A 19,735-nucleotide genomic window follows, 5' to 3' on the forward strand; every position below is an offset into this window, starting at 1 on the left:
AGTCACTGTTTGGTGGTCTGTCCTAGGGTCCACAGAAATGCCCAGGGTGCTTCAGGCATTCTTCGAAGCAGGTTCTGAAGGTCCTGCTCCTTCTTGGGCCTGGATGGTTAGAATGACTTCTCTGGGCTTCTGCTGAGGGAACCCAGCTTTCAGGGAACATAACTTTCAGGGTGTGGTGCTAGATGATGGGGATCCAGATTCCCATTGGAGTCCCATCAGGAAGGGACTCTTCCCGCCAAAAGGAGAAGGTAGAACTCACCAATCACTTCAGGGAGGCAGGCAGTACCGCCAGCAAGAAGACGTAGGGCATTCATCTTAGCGAAACTAGCCACTCCTAGGTTATGTGCTAGGCCAGCAGCCAGTGTCTTTCAGAGTATGTTTGGAGAAGCATCTAAACTTCAATACCAATTGATATTTGAGAGCAATCACATGGGCAGAGATTGAAAATAATAAATTCAAGTAGTTTAGGGTCCTAAAACAAGGACCATGCCATTCCAGTCCAGCAGCACTGGACAAGAGCAGCGTGGAACAGAGAGGAGCCTGGAAGAAGAGAGCCACGCCAGGCCATGGCAGAGTCTGCTCTGTACACACTGGTTGGTGTCCCTGCCAGACCCTGAGGGGAGTACCTATGAGTTTCTATCAGACCCCACAAACAACAGTATCACTGCCATCCTCTCTGAGCTCTTCTTTGCTCTCACCTGCCCGCGTGCAGAAGGAAGCAGTGTGGTGCATACCTGGTGGTCCTTCAAGTGCAGTAGGATGAGGAGGTGTACATCACACAGCTCTTGAAATCTGGCTCATGAAATCTGTGAGACAGATGTCTTCTCCTCCTCGCCTCTTTCCTGCAGAGCCTTCAGCGGGGCCTTCTCTTCCTGCGATTCTTCCCCAGAGCCATTCTCAACGGGACTCCCACCTTCTCCCCCCTCTCCTGGAGGCTTTTGTCTGTAACATCCAACTTCTCCCCCCCCCCCCCCCCCCCCCGCCGCCTTATTCTCAAGAGTGGTTTCCCACTGCCTCATGGAGCTAGGGCATCAGCCTGGGGCCCAGACAGGGCGTCTTCCTTCCACCCCAGCGCAGGTTCATCAAGGCACGTCTCAGCCCAGGCAGCTCTCCCTACAAAGGGCTGTGGCATAGGCTGCTCAGATTCATTCATTCATTCAGAATGTGCTTGTGGGGGCCTCCGTGGTGCCAGGAGTCTCTTCTGGAGAATGAAACATAAAAATCTCTGCTCTCGGGAGCTTCCCCTGTATGGCGGGAGTGAAGCTTTATCTAATACACATACATGCCAACATACTTGGAGGTTGATTTGTGTTCACACATAAATGTGCGTGTTTGTGTGTAAATCAATAGGCAAATCTATGTCATTCCCGCTCAGCATTTGGGTTCATTCTCAACAAATCCTTCTGGCATTTTCGTTGTCTAATTGCTCTTCCCCTGTGAGATGGTGGATGAGTGGGGGCCAGCTCCACAGGGGTGAGTCCCACAGCGGTTTTAGGAAACATGCTATCTGAGGGCCCCTTACCTGCGGATATGGAGATGGAGAATGTGGCCTGGCAGTACCCCACAGAGCCAGGTGAGATGACCATCTGAGGGGTTGGGGGCATAAAATGCCGTGGGGGCAAGGTGCAAAATGGGAGTCAAGAAATCAGGACAAGCAAAGCAAGGAGTGGTGTAACAGCAAATGGGAAGTGGTCCCAGACAGTACTGGAGGCAGAGGGGTGGTGGTGGTTTGGGTAGGTGTTTGAGGTGGAGCCAGGTTCACTGAAGTCTGGGTACATATTGTATATACACCTGCAATGTCCTATTCCCTCTTCCTCTCTTTCTATCACTTCACATCCTTCCCACAAGCCTCACAAGGACAGGGATCTTGTCCGTCTTGCTCAGAATAATGCTTTTCAAATAGTAGGTGCTCAGTAATCATTGGACCAAGTGATGGGCTTCTGCCTCTGAAGCTCCAGCCCCGCTCAGAGTCCCCATCGCTCCCTGTTTTGAGCATCCCCATCTCCCCCTCAGTCACCTGGCAGGAAGGTCTTGCAATGTGGAGGGCACACAGAACCAAATCCTGGCTCTGCCTCTTACCAAATGCTTCCAAGCCACTTAAATGCTCTGACCCTCCCCTTTCTCATCTGCAAATAGACATAGTCCTCAGAGGTTTATAGTGAGACCCATGGGAACAGTATGTAGGCATGGAAGTCCCTGACAATTTAAGCCACGAATTCAGTAATTATCTTGCACTGCCATTCAACATCATTCAATGGCTTTGAATTCTTTAACCTTTTCACTTAACAGTAGGAATCCCCATCATTTATGGAGCAACTACCTCTACAACACAATGCTTACATTATCTCTAATTCTCCACGGAAGGCAGGTCGGCAGGTCCTATTGTCCCCGTGTGTGGACGAGCAAACAAGTGGGGAAAGGTTCAGGGAATGAGTCAGGCTCACACCTGTTGTCAGTGCTGGAGCCAGAATTCGAGTCCTGACCTGTCTGCCATGCGGCTTTGCTGGCCTCCTAGCCCACGGCATACACTTAGCTGTACACGTAAGGTTATGCTATGCTTAAGGCCAGGAATGAAGTCTTTTGTTTCCAGGTTTTGCTATATTTTATTTTCAGCTTTACTAGGGTGTGATTGACAACTAGAAAGTGTATATATTTAAGGTGTGCAACTTGATGTTTTGATGTATGTATACATTGGGAAATGATCCCCACAATCAAGCTAGGTCACATAGCCACCAGCTCACATAGTTACCTTTTTTTTTTGTCATGTGAACACTTAAGTTACTTCCTCTTAACAAATTTCAAGTCTCTATTACAGTATTGTTACCTTTAGTCATCATGCTTTCATTAGATCACCGGAGCTAGGGCTTATTCATCGTGCAGAAGTAAAACTTTGATCTACATTTCCCCTGGCAACCACCTTTCAACTCTGTGTTTCTCTGAGCTCAACTATTTTCATCAGAAATGACATCTTAATGATGTGCGTCTCCATCAGTATCTAATTCCTTGCTTCCTTGAAACTAACAGGTATCAGTGTATCTGTTGGTTTTTAACATCCTGTTAAAAACAGTCTTGAGATGGTCTGACTCTAAAACGTTGCGATGCTCTCTACAGGTGGCAGTCTGTTAGCTCCAGGAGGTTAAGTAAACTAGACAATAGACTTGTAGGGTACATGGGGTGCTGGGGGAATAGCCCAGAGTGTCTGGGGGCACTGTGCAGAAGGACAAACACTTTCCTGGCCTGGATGGACTGTGAGTCTGACTGGGCTGGCATGTGACACCCTGCCTGGCAAGACAGGACAAGAAATGAATCAATTGCCTAGCACAATGGCATGTGCTATTTCCAAGCTGCCTAGCTCATGAGTACTGCACAATCCAGCAGCCCACTCTGGTTTGTCACACCAAAGGCTGCCTTCTTAGTAAACAGTTGTCCACACGTCTGTTCGTTCTGAGTCACCAGTTAGTGTTCAAACCGAAATGCCAGCGCGGTCCTCGGAATACACCAGGCAGTGGGAAACCAGGGAGGTGTGCTGGCGGACAGCACTTCCCGTGGAAACTTCCGTGCCCTGCAAGGGAGCTGGAGCCTCCAGCCAGAGTTCTGCCGAGGATGGCGGCAGGGCAGCCTGCTGCTCACAGCTATCCCTACCTCTGGGTGGACCCCCTCTCTTTATGGCTAAGGAAACTGGAGGTGGACCAGTTCAGTGACTTGCCCAAGGTCTCATGAGTCTTTTCACGACCTGCCTCCTACCCTCTCCTGCTTTTCATGACCTGCCTCCTACCCTCTCCTGCGTTATCCCAGACCACATCCCAAATGTGTCCTCTTCCCCAGCCAGTGATGTAATATTGATGTCATGTCAGCTCCTTGTGCCATGTTATTTCACTTCTCTTGTCTCGGCACATATGTCCCCTCACCCTGGAATGCTCTTTCTCCTTCTCCATGGCTGGCGAGTATCTCATTCTCCAAAGCTCCACTCAAGCATCTTGTCCTTTCAGAAAGCCTGGCTGACCAGGTGTTCAGCTGCAAGTAACAAAAAGCCCAGTTAACCCAGTTTGGGGGTTAATTTGCTTGTGTGTTTTGTTGTTGTTTGTTTGATTGATTTTTATATAGCCAAGGTTGCCAGGATAACTCCATGATACCATTAGGGACCCAGTTTCCTATCTTTATCATGTTTTTTTTTGTGGTCACACAAGGGCTGCTTCTTCACATACCTGCATTCTAGGACAAAAGGTAGGGGCGATAAGTAAGAAGCATTCACTAACCAAGTCCGCCCCCTTTTCAGAGCTTTCTGGAAGCCCCACTTAGTGACTCTTGCTTGTATCTTCTTGGTCAGAATGGGATTATATGGTTGCCTGTAGTCAAATGAATGGAAGATATAGTTGTTTAATTGGACATTCATAGTACCATCAGGGTTTGGTTAGTAAGACAGAGAGGGAGACTTGATACTGGGGAGGCAATTGTCTACCATATGCAGGTATTGTGTCTCATGTATCATTCTCTCTCTGGGGCTTAGCATAGGACATGGCACACAGTAGGTACTAAATAAAAGAAGTCCAAGAAAGAAAGGAAGTTTTCTGACCCCTAGGCCAATGCTACTTTGCCAGTTGACTCAGCATATCTTCGAGCTCTCAGCCATGAAGCAAAGCCTCTGGGAATGGGTGAAAACATCAGAGGGAGAGATGGCTGAAGGGGTCTCAGACAGATGTTTTTGCTCAGTTGGGAATGCTCAGCATAGCAACGCCTGGGAGCTAGGAGGAAGGGTAAGAAAGGCCCTTCATGAGATGTATGGCTGCATGTTGTCCATCGAGTCCCTGTTCCCAATTCGTAAAGAACATGTTGGTCACTACATGACTTACAGAGCCTCACTAGGTTGGTGGAACATCTTCACCCAATTTTCCATTTCTTTTAGTTGAGCATTCCTCAGCTACAGAGTTAGGTTCAGTCTTGCTTCCTCTAAAGCCAGGCACTATTTTTGTTTCATCCTTGTTTCTAGCTTTTTGCAATTATAAACAACTTTGCAATGAACATCCTTGAAATAAGTATTTGGGTTTGTCCTTATATATCTTAATTCTTTTTTCTTAGATTAAATCCCAAAGAGTAGAAATGTTGGGTGGAAAGGGTATGCTCATTCATAAGGTTTCCAATGAGTGTTGTCTAACTGCCAGGAAGTCTAGCTGCTTTATGCTTCCATCAGTTACAAATGGAAGAGTTTTCTGTCTTTCCAGTGGTGGTTACCTTCCCCTTCTGAAGATTTCAGTTGTCTGGTATCATTCTAAGGGTCTAGTCCTTCCTTTTAGAACAACAGTAGAAAGAGCTCCAAACTGGAAACAAAGACATTGAACACCTGATGTAAGTACGTCTCAATTTTCTAGTGCAGCAATTTTCAAACCTTTTGGTTTCATGGCACACATAAGCTAACTTAATTCCATGGCACACACACACTATATGTATATATATATTTTTCCAATCTGACAAAAAAAGTTATAATTTTGATTCATTCATATTGGACGGCCATTGTTGTGTTGGTTGTTGTTGTTTTATAAATTTGACAATCTAAGGGAAAAGAGGTCAGTGCCCTTGACTAAATAATCAGGTACTGCGTGTTTGTTTGTTTGTTTTTAATGTTTTCATTGATTTTTTTAGTGAGAGAGGAAGGGAGTGGAATGGAGAGATAGAAATATCCATGAGAGAGAATCATAGATCAGCTGCCTCTTGCACGCTCCCTACTTGGGATCGATTATCCCACAACCCAGACATGTGTCCTGACTGGGAATGGAATTTGTGACCTCTCGGTTCATGAGTCAATGCTCAACCATTGAGCCACACTGGCTGGGCAGGTATTACATGTTTTAAAAATTCTTGCAGCACACCAGTTGAAAGTCGTTGCCCTTGTTTCACTCTGGAAAAATGAGGATCATAGATTCTGTGTACATAAAGAAAGCCTTCATGAACTGCTTGATGAGGGAGCTCTGAGATGGTCCCAAGGTCTTAGCTAGGATTCTGGAGTCATTCTTGACTTCTCTCTATTGTTCTCTAGCAAGTCACCCCGTCCTGTCAATTCGACCTTCTAAATACCTTTGCACTCCGTCTTCTCTTCTAAATCACCTTGGCATCTGCCTCTGACTGTTAGTCGTGTCCTCATTATTTCCCCCAACTGACTGCTTTACCACTCATTTCTTTGCTTGTACCCTTCAATCCATTCTCCACAGCTCCAGGTTGATTTTTGTAAACACCTATGACCACGTCACAATCCAGCTTCAGCCCTTGTTTTTAGACCTGTTCTTACAGCCCAGCAGCTCTAGGAAGTGCTATGTTCCGTCATGCCCATGTGCACAATGAGGATTCTACAAGCAGGATTTATTGCAAGGAGACTCCTTATTCACCATTTCCCACTCCCCTTTCTCCAGAGAACCATCTTAGAAACCGTCTAGTTGAACCCCTTCATTTTATAGATGAGGACATTGGAGAACCATGCCTTCCCCCTTCCCATTCCAAGTAGCTAAGTTCCATACTAAAATTCAGCTTATTATCTCTACCAGGAAGAGGTCCCTTCTGTGTCCTCATAGCACCAGTTCTTGCCATCTTTCTCTATTGTAACTATTTTTTTTCATTTGTCTTTTCCTCTTCCTCAACTAGATTGTAAATTCCTCCAGGACAGGGATTGAGTCTTATTCATATTTCTTTTTGTATAGATGCTAATAGTGCACACAATCAGTCATTGCTCCATGGATGTTTACTGAATGAATAAATAAATACTGGGTTATAGATCAGAGGAAGGATTAGTGCTGGTAGAGAAAACACATTGATAGTGACTCTCTCTAAGAAATATGACTGGAGTATCAGCTTTCACATCCACATGGCCCAGGTGCCGTCCCTTCAATGACACACCCTGGAGAAGTATGTCTAAATAGTATGTTTTCATTTGGATTGGAAATAGCGCTTTCCTTCTGGGATATTGTTTTATTTTTTGTGTGAGAACCAAATCAGGGAGTAGATAATGCACCTCACCTGTGCAAAATATGACAGGGCTTAAAAACGTTTGTGTTTCAATAGCTATATTTTTAAAAAACTACCATTTATTTATTTTTTAAAATCTATATTTTTTTTATTGATTTCAGAGAGGAAGGGAGAGGGAGAGACAGAAACACCAATGATGAGAGAGAATCATTGACTGGCTTTCTCCTGCACTCCCCAATCAAGCCCACAACCAGGACATATGGCCTGACCAGGAATCGAACCATGACCTCCTGGTTCATAGGTTGATGCTCAACCACTGAGCCACACCAGCCGACCAAAGCTACTAGCTACTGGCCCTATTTAACCCATTACATGAATTTATTCTTTACAGTAACCCCAAAGGAAATGTACAAATTTACAAATGAAAAACCTATGAGGTAGAGAGGTTAGTCCTGTAGCTGGTAATTGGTTTAAAATGGATCTTTTAGACTCTAGTGTGCATACACCCTAAATTATAGCATGACACCCCCTTTTTCAAGCACTATCAGTCCTCTTAACCACCAGTGAAATGAGCTGGGCTTGTGTTTCTGTGCCCACTTTACAGATGAGGGCACTGAGCCTGAGTGGTAACAGACTTGCCCAACAGCACCTGTTTAGTACTATTAGGCAAGTGAGACCGGATTCTAGGTCTCCTGACTCTTAGCAATACTAGGTCTACTAGAACTTGTCAGTTTAGTGGACACAACTTTTTAAAAGGATGTGACAAGTGCAAAGGGGGTTTGTTCGGCGAAGTTTATGGATAGCCTCCAGCATACAAGCCAACCTGCTGCTGTGGTTTCCCAACTCCCCAGGCTGCCTGGCGGGCCCCTGGCTGAGGGCATTCTGAGGAAACAGCTCCCTCTTTAGGCAGGTAGGAGGAACAGCAGGGACTCAGGGCACATAGCCCCCAAACTGTGCTGAACACCTGCCTGAGTGGTAGAACTCCCAGGTACCTTGTGGATGTCTTCAGACAACTTGACCTAGGGAGTTGTTATTATTGTTTCATTAAGAGGCCATATGTTATCCATGACTGTGCAATTGAAAAATGCCTTTGGTGGTTGGATTAAGTCACATATTAATCTCAGCTCTGTGAGTTTGTAATGCCCACCTGTAAGAGAATCCTATTGCCTGTCTTTCTCTCTCTCTCTCCATGATGACAACGAATCAGATGGAGGAGAAGGAACCATGGTTGCAGAGAGAGGCAGTCAGTGCCAGGCTCAAGGGGAGGGGCGTATCCTGAGCCTCATCTCACGGGTGGATGGGCCCGTGGCTCACAAGGAGGAGGAAGAGCAGCAGCTTCTGCTGAATCTAAGAAGCAGGACTGGAAGAGGGGGTGAGAAGGTTGAGGAAGAAGCAGGGAGTGACCTTGGAAAATATGAAGACACCCCCCAACCCCCCCACCCCAAAAAAAGCTCAGGTTGAGATATCTTTTGGCTGGATGCTCCTAACATCTCTGACCTGAAAGGATTCTAGGATTACCAAATCCAAATTCCATCTCATAAATCCTCATTCACTCACCTGAGACAAGTGGTCCCCAAAGAATCCATATTCCATTTTATGGACAATTCTAGAACGTATAAATTGGGGACCAATTTCCTTCCTGTGTGAGAGCTGAGAGGTTATGCAGTTATAGTCAAAAGGCACAGTCTTGCTGCCAGAGGGCCCTCAATGACACAGCTTGAAGCCCTTTGTTGCACCATAGAATGAGGTGCACTTCCAAAAATTGGATAAGCTCCTCTCGGAGGCCACCTGGAGGGCCGGAGGTGTCCACATGCCCTCCCAGTGATGCAAACACTCAGTGGAATATGCCCTCTTTCCCACTGGCACAGGGGTTCCTGCTCCTCCCGGGCTCTTCCTGTGACCATCTCTGGAATGAGAAGTTTGACAAGATTAGGTGTACCCAGCCGTGCTCTGCAGAATCTAGAGAATCCTGGGCTGCAGTGCCCTTGGTCTGTCTCAGGAGGACAGAGAGACTTCTCTGGCATGTGTGCCATGTTGGGTGTCCACTGAGTATTTTGTTTGAACAAAGAGCCCCCAACTCAAAACATGTCTGAAAACTACTGGATCAGTCGATGCCTGCTGTGGTTCACTTTTATTCCCTCACTCAACAAATATTTACTGAACACTTGCTGTGTGCCAGGCACTATTGTCAAGGAAACAATGGTGAGCAAAAACCAGATTCCCTTGTGCAATGTAAGCTATAATTTAAAATCGGGGGCAATGGCCCTCCATCGTCAATTTGACCTTGGACACAGAGACCACATCCTCAGATGGGCAATCAGGACACACTCTTTTGCACACATTAACTTCCTGTTTTCTGATTGTCTCACTTCCTCAGGAGAACTTGAATCTTGATTGGTGAATATATGATGTTCACGGAGTCCCAAAGTGTTAAAGATACGTGCTTTTCATAACTGGGAATAAGGGAAATTGAACTGACAAATAGGCCTTTTCAAAATGATTTATTTATAGGAAAATTCTTCTGAAAGATATAAAAATATTATCATATTTAATGAATCTTACTTGGCAGATCTTTTTATTGAAAAAAAAAAAAAGATTTCTTGCCCTAACTGGTTTGGCTCAGTGGATAGAGCGTTGGCCTATGACGTGAAGAGTCCCAGGTTCAATTCCGGTCAAGGGCATGTACCTTGGTTTCGGGCACATCCCCAGTAGGCAGTGTGCAGGAGGCAGCTGATCGATATTTCTCTATCATCGATGTTTCTAACTCTCTATCCCTCTCCCTTCTTCTCTGTAAAAAATAAAAATAAATAAATAAATAAAATATATTAAAAAAGATTTCTTGGGAAGGAATACCAAATTTATTATAATCATTCAGTTAACATATCATTTGTGTGGTTTTTCTTCAACATTCATCCATTTGTAGGAAATTGAAAAAAAAAAAAAAAGACACTGAGATTGATTGAGGGCCTGCTCTGTGACAGGTGTTTTACTGGGCATGTTCATATGCATCTCTTGCTCAATCACTTAATCTTCAGAGCAATCCTGCAAGAACAATTTGCTAATTTTTAGAGATAATGAAAGTAAAGTTTAATATTGTTTTGAAGTTCATGAAGCCAGTTATAAGTCCACCTTTGAAATGTGCAGCTGTCTTATCCTAAAGCCTGTCTGTACTTTTCTTATCACGTGATGCAACTTCCTCACTTGCTCAATATTATTTGTTCCCAGTTCTTTACAATCACCTTTAGGCACATCTCTGAGTAATCATTAGGAAGACCAAGTGATATTTTGTTATTTCAAAGGTCACCATTGGCTTTCCTGACTTTCTAACAGTGAAGGAACAGTGGGTACATTTTCTGACTTAGCACTCAGGATACCAATATTCTAGGCACCGATATCTTCTGCTTTGTACATAATTTTACCTTGTCCCACTTGGCTATTGAGTTCACCTTACATTAAGGACATAAAGTACTTTAAAAGTAGGATTTCATAATGAAGCAGTTAAGTTTGCAAAAATGAAATGATTACCCTCCCCATCCCCCCACCACAACTATCCCATTCAGGGCTCATTACACCCAAATAAACCAGGTAAAATTAATGAAAACTAGTAAATTTTATGTCCTCAAGGTCTTCATAATTAAAATTATCTATATATATAAAACTCTAATATGCAAATAAACCAAACATCAGAACAACCAAACAACTGAACAACCGGTCACTATGACGTGCACTGACCACCAGGGGGTGCACATGGAACATGGCAGGCTTTGGCAGCAGGTGGCAGAGCACAGAACATGGTGGGCGTCGGCCGTGGTGGGATGGTGGAGCAGGTGAGCGGGACCGCCAGACCAAGGCAGGGCACCAGTTGCTATCATCGGGGTGAACTTCTGTTGGTTACTGAAAATTCTTTGCTCCCACATGCCGCAGTCCCGCCTGGTGCTCACACCTGCTGCCAAGCCAGCCCCGCTTGCACCCGTTGCTGGCACCAGAGCCACTGCCCGCACCCACTGACGGTGCTGGCCCCAATCGCTTGGCATGCCAGCGAGTGGTAGCTGTCAGCCCTGATCACCCCACAGGGCTTCTCCACCTCCCCCTGCTTCTGAGGAGTGATCCGGGCCAGCAGCCACCTCTCACACCTGCTGCCGACAATGGCCCCGCTTGCACCCGCTGCTGGTGCCCGACGCCAGTCCCAATCGCCCCTGAGGGCTTCTCCACCTTCCCCTGCTCCTGAGGGACGAATGGGGCAGCAGCTGCTGCTTGCATCTGCTGATGGCGCTGGCCCCACTCGCACCTCCTGGTGAGTGGGGTCAGTGCTGTCAGCGTGTGGGAGCAGTGGTGGTGGGAGCGGGGCCAGCAGAGAGGGTACCAGGGGCTGCGGTGGGAGGTGTCGTGGAGGATGGGCTGAGACCTGCCCCTGTGCCCACCTCAGCCTCGCAGCCCACAGTTCCTTTCAAGGTGCTCGAATTCGTGCACTGGGTCCCTAGTTCATATATAATTTTCTTGGAAACAAACAGCTGTCGAATTTCATATTATGGTGATTATTATCAATAACAAAAATTTTCTTAGAGAATTTTTACTTTGTAAAGCAAAAATAGTCTTCTTTCTTCAAAATTCTTATACATATACACATACTAGTATACACTTTTGGCTTCCAATGTCATCATTTTCTATTTTCCACCTGAACATTGCCTTATGCTGCTCTTTCCCTTCTTCAGAGTCTTTTTGGGAATCAGACTGTAAAACACAATGGTAAAGATGCAGAATAGTCGAAACAGAATGTAGAAAAAGAACAAAGTTGGAAGACTCCATCTCCCCATTTCTAAACCTGCTATAAAACTATAGTAATCAAGACAGTGTGGTACTGGCATAGGTATGATCCAGGGATAGGGAAGCTTTTTTCTGCCAAGGGCCATTTGGATATTTATAACATCATTTGTGGGCCATACAGAATTATCAACTTAAAAATTAGCCTGCTATATTTGGTAAAACATTTAATGAACTCATCTCTAACACCTTGGCAGGGCCAGACCAAATGATTTTGCGGCCCTTATACGGCCGGACATTCCCCATTCCTGGTAGACAATGAGATCAATGGAGTAGAATTGGGAGTCCAGAAATAAACTCTTACATTTATTTTTGACAAGAATACTGAAACAATTCAATGGTGAAATAATAGTATTTTCAACATACAGTTGCTATGATAATTGTGTATCCACACACAAGAGAATGAAGTTAGACTTCTTCCTCACACTTACATAAAAACTAACTCAAAATGGCTCATAGACTAAATGTAAGAGCTGAATCTATAAAACTCCTAAAAGAAACCATAGGAGTAAATCTTTATGACTCTGGATTTAGGTAATGGCTCCTAAAAGCACAGGATAAATACATAAAGTACACTTCATTAAAGTTAAAACTTTTTTTTCTTCAAAGGACACCACCAAGAAAGTGAAAAGACAACCACAGAATAGATTAAAATATTTATAACCAAGGTTGTTCATAAGGAATTTCTACCTAGAATATGTACAGAAATATTATACTCAACAATGAAAGCAAAGTAATTTCATCCCTGGCTGGCTTTGCTCAGTGATTGGAGCATCGGCCCAGTGGACTGAAGGGTCATGGGTTCGATTCTGGTCAAGGGCCTTTACCTCAGTTTTAGGCTAGAACCCCAGGCCGGCCCTAGTTGGGCACATGTGGGAGGCAACCAATCAATGTGCCTTTCTCACTTTGATGTTTCTCCCTTCCACTCTCTCTAAAAATCAATGGAAAAAAATATCTTTGGGTGAGGATTAACAAAAAAACACACACACAAAAAAAAAGAAAAATGATTTCAAAGTGAGCAAAGGATTTGAATAGACATTTCTCCAAAGAAGACAAACAAATGACCAATAAACACATGAAAGAACATCACTAGCATCAGCGAAATGCAAACAAAAGCCACAAGATACCACTTCACATTCACTAGGATGGCTAAAGTTAAAAACACACATGCACAATATGCTTCTATATCTCTGGACCTATTTTGTTCATCAATTTATTTGAACAGACTGACTGAACTCAGAGGGAAGAGGATGGGAGTGAGGCGGGAAGATATTAACCAAAGAATTTATATGCATATATGCATAGTCCATGGACACAGACAATAGAGTGGTGAAGGCCTGGGGTGGGGCAGAAGCAGGTGGAGAGGGGTTATGGGGGAAAATTTAAGACATCTGTAATACTCTCAACAATAAAGATAAATTAAAAACAACAACAACAGGTAATAAATGTTGTTAAAGATATGGAAACTTTAGAATCCTTACACATTGCTGTGGGATTATAAAATGGTACAACTATTTTGGAACACAGTTTGACAGTTCCTCAAATTGTTAAAATAGAGTTACCACATGACCCAGCAAGTCCACTCCCAGGTGTACACCCAAGAGACCTGAAAACATGTGTCCACACAAAAACTTGTACAAGAGTGTTCATAGCAGTGTAATTCATAATAGTCACAAGATGGAAACAATCCAAATGTCCATCAGCTGAGGAATGGATAAACAAAATGTGGTGTGTCATACTTTATAATATTATTTGGCAATAAAAAGAATGAAGTAATGATACATGTGACTACAACATATTATAGTTACAATAAGGATGAATCTCAAAAAAATTGTACTAAAAGAAGTAAGTCACTTATAATAAGCCATCCTATATAATAAAAGGCTAATATGCAAATTGTCCGCTTGGGAGTTCAACCAGGAGATTGGGAGTTTGGTTGCTCGCTATGATGTGCGCAGACATGGGGTGGCATGGTACATGGCGAGCGACTAGCAGCAGACAGCGGGGCGCTGAGGGAGTGAGGGAAGGAGGAGGCGGGGAGGTGAGAAGGCAGGGAACCTGATCTGCCCTGATCGCCAGCCAGGCCTAGGGACCCTACCCATGCACAAATTTTGTGCACCAGGCCTCTAGTATATTATATATAATTCCATTTATATGAAATATCTAGAATAGTCAATTTCATAGGAATAGAAAGTATATTAGTGGTTGCCAGGGGTTGGGGAGGGGGTAATGGAAAGTGACTGATAATGGGGTTGCAATTAGATAGCAGTGATGATTGCACAACTTTGTGAATATACTAAAAACCACTAAACCACTGAATCGTACACTCTTCTTCGTGGGCACATAACTAAACTATTTTCTACAGACTACCTTTCAGCTGGGCGTGGCCAGATAACTGGGCTCCACTCAGTGAAATATGAACCTCAGTGATACACACTACAGTCTAAACCTAGACTATAGCCATCTTCCAATGAAGAACCCACAGAAATAGAGGGTGGTAGAACCATAACATGGATGAAACCTGAGTCCCAGAATGACTGCATGGAAGTCATAGTTTAGTGATGTGCACTGAACTATGACATGAGTAAGAAATAAACTTTCATTGTCTTTAGCCACTGAAAGTTGATTTTTGTAACACGTGATTTGCCCTACCAAACACAACATATATGGAATTATGCCTCAGGATTTCTGAAAACTTTCTTAACAACCATTTATCATTTTTAACTGATAAAGTTAGCCTTATGGAAGTTGCAATATTATTGGGATCCTTCAAGGAGAGGCATTAATCTTGGACATCTTATATTAAAACATAACCAAATTTGTCTGCAAAGCAGTTGGATAAAAATCACAAAATGATTTCCATGTCTCTAGTACTAGTGTATAAATATGAAAACATTTCAATATTTTATAATATCAACTTCCACATCAACTGGAAGAACTTCAGATAATTCTTTCAAGCTCATACCATTGGCATCTATTCTTACCGATGTTATGCTGCAGGTATTTGATAATTTCAAAAAATATTCTTAGAACCTATAGTTTTACACCACCAAAATTAGTATTTATAGTGTTATATGACTATACCAATAATCTTATTAACAAGTGTCATATGGCTTATAATAGAAAAAACAAACAAACACAAGCATTAGTTGCTTGTCTAGCGTAGCAAGATGTCAAAGTAAAAAACTCTCATAATAACTCCAGTGCTAGTTTTTAAAAAATAAAAAATCAGTGCACTGACCAGTTTGGTTCAGTGGATAGAGCATTGGCCTGCGCACTGAAAGGTCCCAGGTTCGAGTCTGGTCAAGGGCATGTACCTTGGTTGCGGGCACATCCCCAGTAGGGGGTGTGCAGGAGGCAGCTGATCGATGTTTCTCTCTCATCAATGTTTCTAACTCTCTATCCCTCTCCCTTCCTCTCTGTAAAAAATCAATAAAATATATTAAAAAAATAAAAAAAATCAGCTTTATTGAGGTATAACTATATAATTCCATTTATATGAAATATCCATAAAATTCATCTATTGTAAGTATACAATTAAATGATGTTTAATAAATTTGCAGTTGTTTAACCAACTCCACCATCCAGTTTTATAATATTTCCATCACCCCCAAATGATCCTTTATTTCTATTTGCAGTCAATCTCCATTCTTTCTCCAGCTCCACTAATCTATTTCATGTATTTTTAAACTTGTGTTTTCTGAACATTTTTATTAATGGAAGCATACAATTTAAAAATTTTGCACCTCGTTTTTTAATATTTTTGAGGTTTATCCATGTTGTAGCATGTAAGAATAGTTCTTTTATATGGCTGAGTAGTATTCCATTGTATGATGCGCCAGGCTTCGTTTATCTCCTCACCAGTTGAAGAGCATTGGGTTTGTCCTAGTTTTGGTGATTATGAACAAAACCACTATAAACATTTGTGTATAGGTTTTGTGTGAACACAAGTTTTCATTTCTTTCAGGTAAATGCAAAAGAGTAGGATTGTTGGCTAGAATGGTAAGTATATGTTTAACTTCATTTTGTAAAAAATCCTGCCAAAGTATTTTCCAAATTGGTGGTAGCAGAAATGTGTGAGAGCTTCAATTGTTCTGCATCCTGCACTTGACATTTTTGGAGATTGAAAAAAAGTATTTTAATAGGCATGTAGTGGTAATTTTCATTTCCCTAATGACTAAATATGTTGAGCATCTTTTTAATTGCTTGTTTGTTATACATGTATTTTCTTTGGTGAAATGTCTATTCAAATATTGTCTATTTTTTTTATTTGGGTTGTTTGTCTTGTTATTGAGTTGTAAGAGTTCTTTATGTAATCTCGATACAAGCCCCTTATCAGATGATTTTTCTCCAAATCTGTGATTGTCTGCCACTTTTTTATAAGTTTTTTTAAAAAATCCTCACTCGAGGATATGCTTTAAAAAAAATGTCTTTTAGAGAGAGGGAAGGGAGAGGGAGAGAGAAACATTGATGTGAGAGAGAAACATCAATTGGTTGTTTCCCATAGGCACCCCAACCAGGGATCAAACCTGCAACCTGGGTATGTGCCATGATTGGGAATAGAACCTGTGACCTTTTGGTGCAGGGGATGATGCTCCAACCAATTGAGCCACTTGACCAGGGCAATAGTGTCTTTTGAAGCACAAAAATTTTTAAATTTTGTGAAAAGTTTAAAAATTTGCCCTTTTTTTTCCTTTTTATGGTGTCATATCTAAAAATTCTGCCTAACTCAACATCACAAACATTTTTACCTTTTCTAAAAGTGTTATCATTTTGCTTTTATATTTATCTATATGATCCATTTGACTTAATTTTTTAAATATTGCGTTAAATTAAGGCCCTAATTTATCTTTGTGCATGTGCATATCCGGTAGTCCCAGCATCACTGGTTGAAAAGACAATTCTTTCCCCCCATTTAATTGCCTTGGCACCTTTGTTGAAAATCAATTGATAAAAAATGTAAGGGTCTGTTTCTGGATTCTTGATTCTGTTCCATTGATCTAGGTCTATCTTTATGCCAGTATTCCAGTGTTAACTTTTAAGACATGGCTTACAATGACAGGGGCAACTTTTTATACTAACAGTAAGCTAAATCTACCATTAATTGTGAGGCACAATGTTTTGCCAATACCTTGAGCTTCTGGAACAATGGTGTCTCTTAATTATTCATATTGATTCAAAGCAAGGTGGAAACTAGAGGCGCAGTCTAAATATGTGGAACCATAACAGTGTCTTACAGAATGATGTGTGATTTGCTACAAACTGCATTTTAAAAGACATATGTGTAATAAATGTATTCAATTTAACACTTGAAGCTATAGGGCTGACAGTCAGCTTGTGTTTATCTAATATAATATAAGAAGTATTATCAAATATTCCACTCTGAGTGACATTTACATCACTATCACTGTATATTATTGAATCTAAGATGCCATTAATTTTAAAATGCACCATTATTTTATGTACACTAGGAAAGAAAAAATGCTTTCCATTAAAATATACAATGCTACCCACTGGGAAAGATGAATCCTAGTTTCAAAGGTATAAAATTCTAAATAAATGTATATCTTAAAATTGATGAAGTGTGGCATAGCCAGGAGAAAAAAAAAATATTACTTTTGAATTGTCACATTTCTTCTAAAAGGGATATTCCTGTTGCAGGATCCCTTTAAAACTGTATTTCCCCCTTTGCTTTATATACATTTTTAATAGTAAAATCAAATCCTATAACGATGTCAATGATTTTAATGCATTGCAAATAATTTTGAAGTGAGAGATTGCATCTAGATAGACTGAGACACATGGTGTGTCTGTCTCCATGAATCATTACTATTTCTTCAGCCAGAGGGAATCCCATATTTTGAATCCATGTACATCCTTATTGTAATGCCCACCAGTTTGGATTATTTTGAAACTATTTACCAAACACTGAAACTTCTGGGATAGACCAATGATTTATAACAACCGTGGGATAGCACGTTTGAAATCTGGACAATCCGAACAAATCCGGGATGCAGACTCCCTATACTGTGGGTATTAGTCACTGGCGAGACTGCTGAGAAGCCTCAAGCTCAGCCTTCTGTGCAATGCTCATGCCAAAGTGGAAGAATTGCCAGATGTGAATAGATCTCTGTCATTTTCTCCAGAACTGAATTCCTACCATGGGGCTGGAGCTGTGCATAGGCAGTCTGGGCAGCTCCTTCTGCAGGGTCATCCAAGGAACGTGGAAACTATCCTCACTTCCCCAAATTTCTCACTTGTTGACCTGCTGCAGTGCCTTGGTATCATCTCTTAGAGGCGAGGCACTACCTATAGAGAGTTCCTGTCTAAAGAGAGATGGTACCTATTAGATCTCATTGGTTGTTACTGCACTGGAAGAAAACAGGATCGTGAGGGGAAGAGGTAAAAAAACAGGTCCTTTAGGTTTTTCTGCTTACGAGAAAGTCGAGACATGCTTAGGCCAACTTAAGAAAGAAGAGAGGTTACCGGAGAGCAGTTATTAAAAGAAAACCTGACTGAAACAGAACTTTCAAAGGTCTTTGAAGCTTGATGTTGCTCTAGAGAACACCTCAGGACCTCTCTGTCCTGGTCCACGTGGTCTGCTTTTTCACACCGAGTCTGCTTCTCTCTGCACACCTGCTCCATTCCACTCCCACCATGGGCTGTCTAATCTTGAGTATATTTTCAAGTTCAAATTCTGGATGAGTCAGAGTGCTTGTCCTAGCTAGTTACATCAATCTAGTTGGGTATATGCTTTCTCACCTGATGGCCATGCATAGGCTACCCTTGGGCCAGATGTGGCTTGGACTTGGTAGCCAGCCCATGGCCACTTGCCTTAGCAGGGGGCTGGCAGTGGACCATTACAGCTAGAGCAGGGTGGGCGCTATCAGGGAGATCAGGGGGCCATAGAAGATGCTGACATCCAGGGAGAGTAAGCAGTGGGGAGGGAGAAGAAAGGTACCACAGATAAACTTGTGTTTGGGATCTTGTACATAGTGTTTTGCAGCAAAGTACTTTGAAGACTACTATTCAAGAAGAAGGTGTTTTTGCTAGGATGCAATTTTGCCCCGATAATTCATGGCAGTTTGTGTAGGACAACTGTATTTCTCATGACAAGTTAACATGCACAGTGTCTTAGCCTGGATTTCCCTCAAAGCAGAGCCGCAGACAAAGGCTTTTATGCAGGTGACTTATTTGTGATCCAAGGGAGCAGGCGAGGGATGAGAAGAGTACACAAGGAAAGAGGAGCATCGATACCAGGATTCTTTTGGAAGTTGGTCCCTGGTTTGGGTGACTGGTGCTTAATCCCTAAAGGGCATTTTTCAGGAACCTTGTAAAATGTGGTCTCAGAACCGCCTACGTGGGAGAAGAGAAGGAGGAAGCATAGATCCATTGGATCCCCTCCCCACTTGGTCAAGGGGGCTCCAATTGCCATGTTCCCCATGTATGAGTGCAGAGCTGGTTCCAGTTAACTGTCACCTGCAGGGCAGACGGGCAGTGAGAGTCTGAGCTCAGAGCTGTTCCACTGCACCTGCAGGAAGCTGGCCCAAGCCTTCAAGGAACTGGTTTCCGATACAGAGCCTGGAGTAAGAGGTGGGGCCACCGAGGTGTTGAAATACATAAGAGGCCTCCAACACACTTAGTTATGACCAACTATGTGAGCGAATCTCTCTTGGGAAGAAAATACATTTTCGTCTTGTCCGGAGTGTTTAGTCCCAGCTGGCATGTAAAAACTTACCCATGTCAATTTCCTTCCAAGGAAGAAAATTCAAAAAGTACAAACTCACATTTTAGTTGTCTATTCCTTAGGGAATTTGGTCTCTCTCTTAGGAACTGCCACATACACACACGTTAGAGGACCCACTAACTGAGCGACTACTGTATTGTACAACTCCAAAACATGCCACTGACATCCTAATCCATGAAATTCTGCAGAGTCACAGGGCCATATGCAGTGGCCCTA

The sequence above is a fragment of the Cnephaeus nilssonii genome (genome assembly GCF_951640355.1).
Source record: "Cnephaeus nilssonii genome assembly, chromosome: 16".
Classification (NCBI taxonomy): Eukaryota; Metazoa; Chordata; class Mammalia; order Chiroptera; family Vespertilionidae; genus Cnephaeus; species Cnephaeus nilssonii.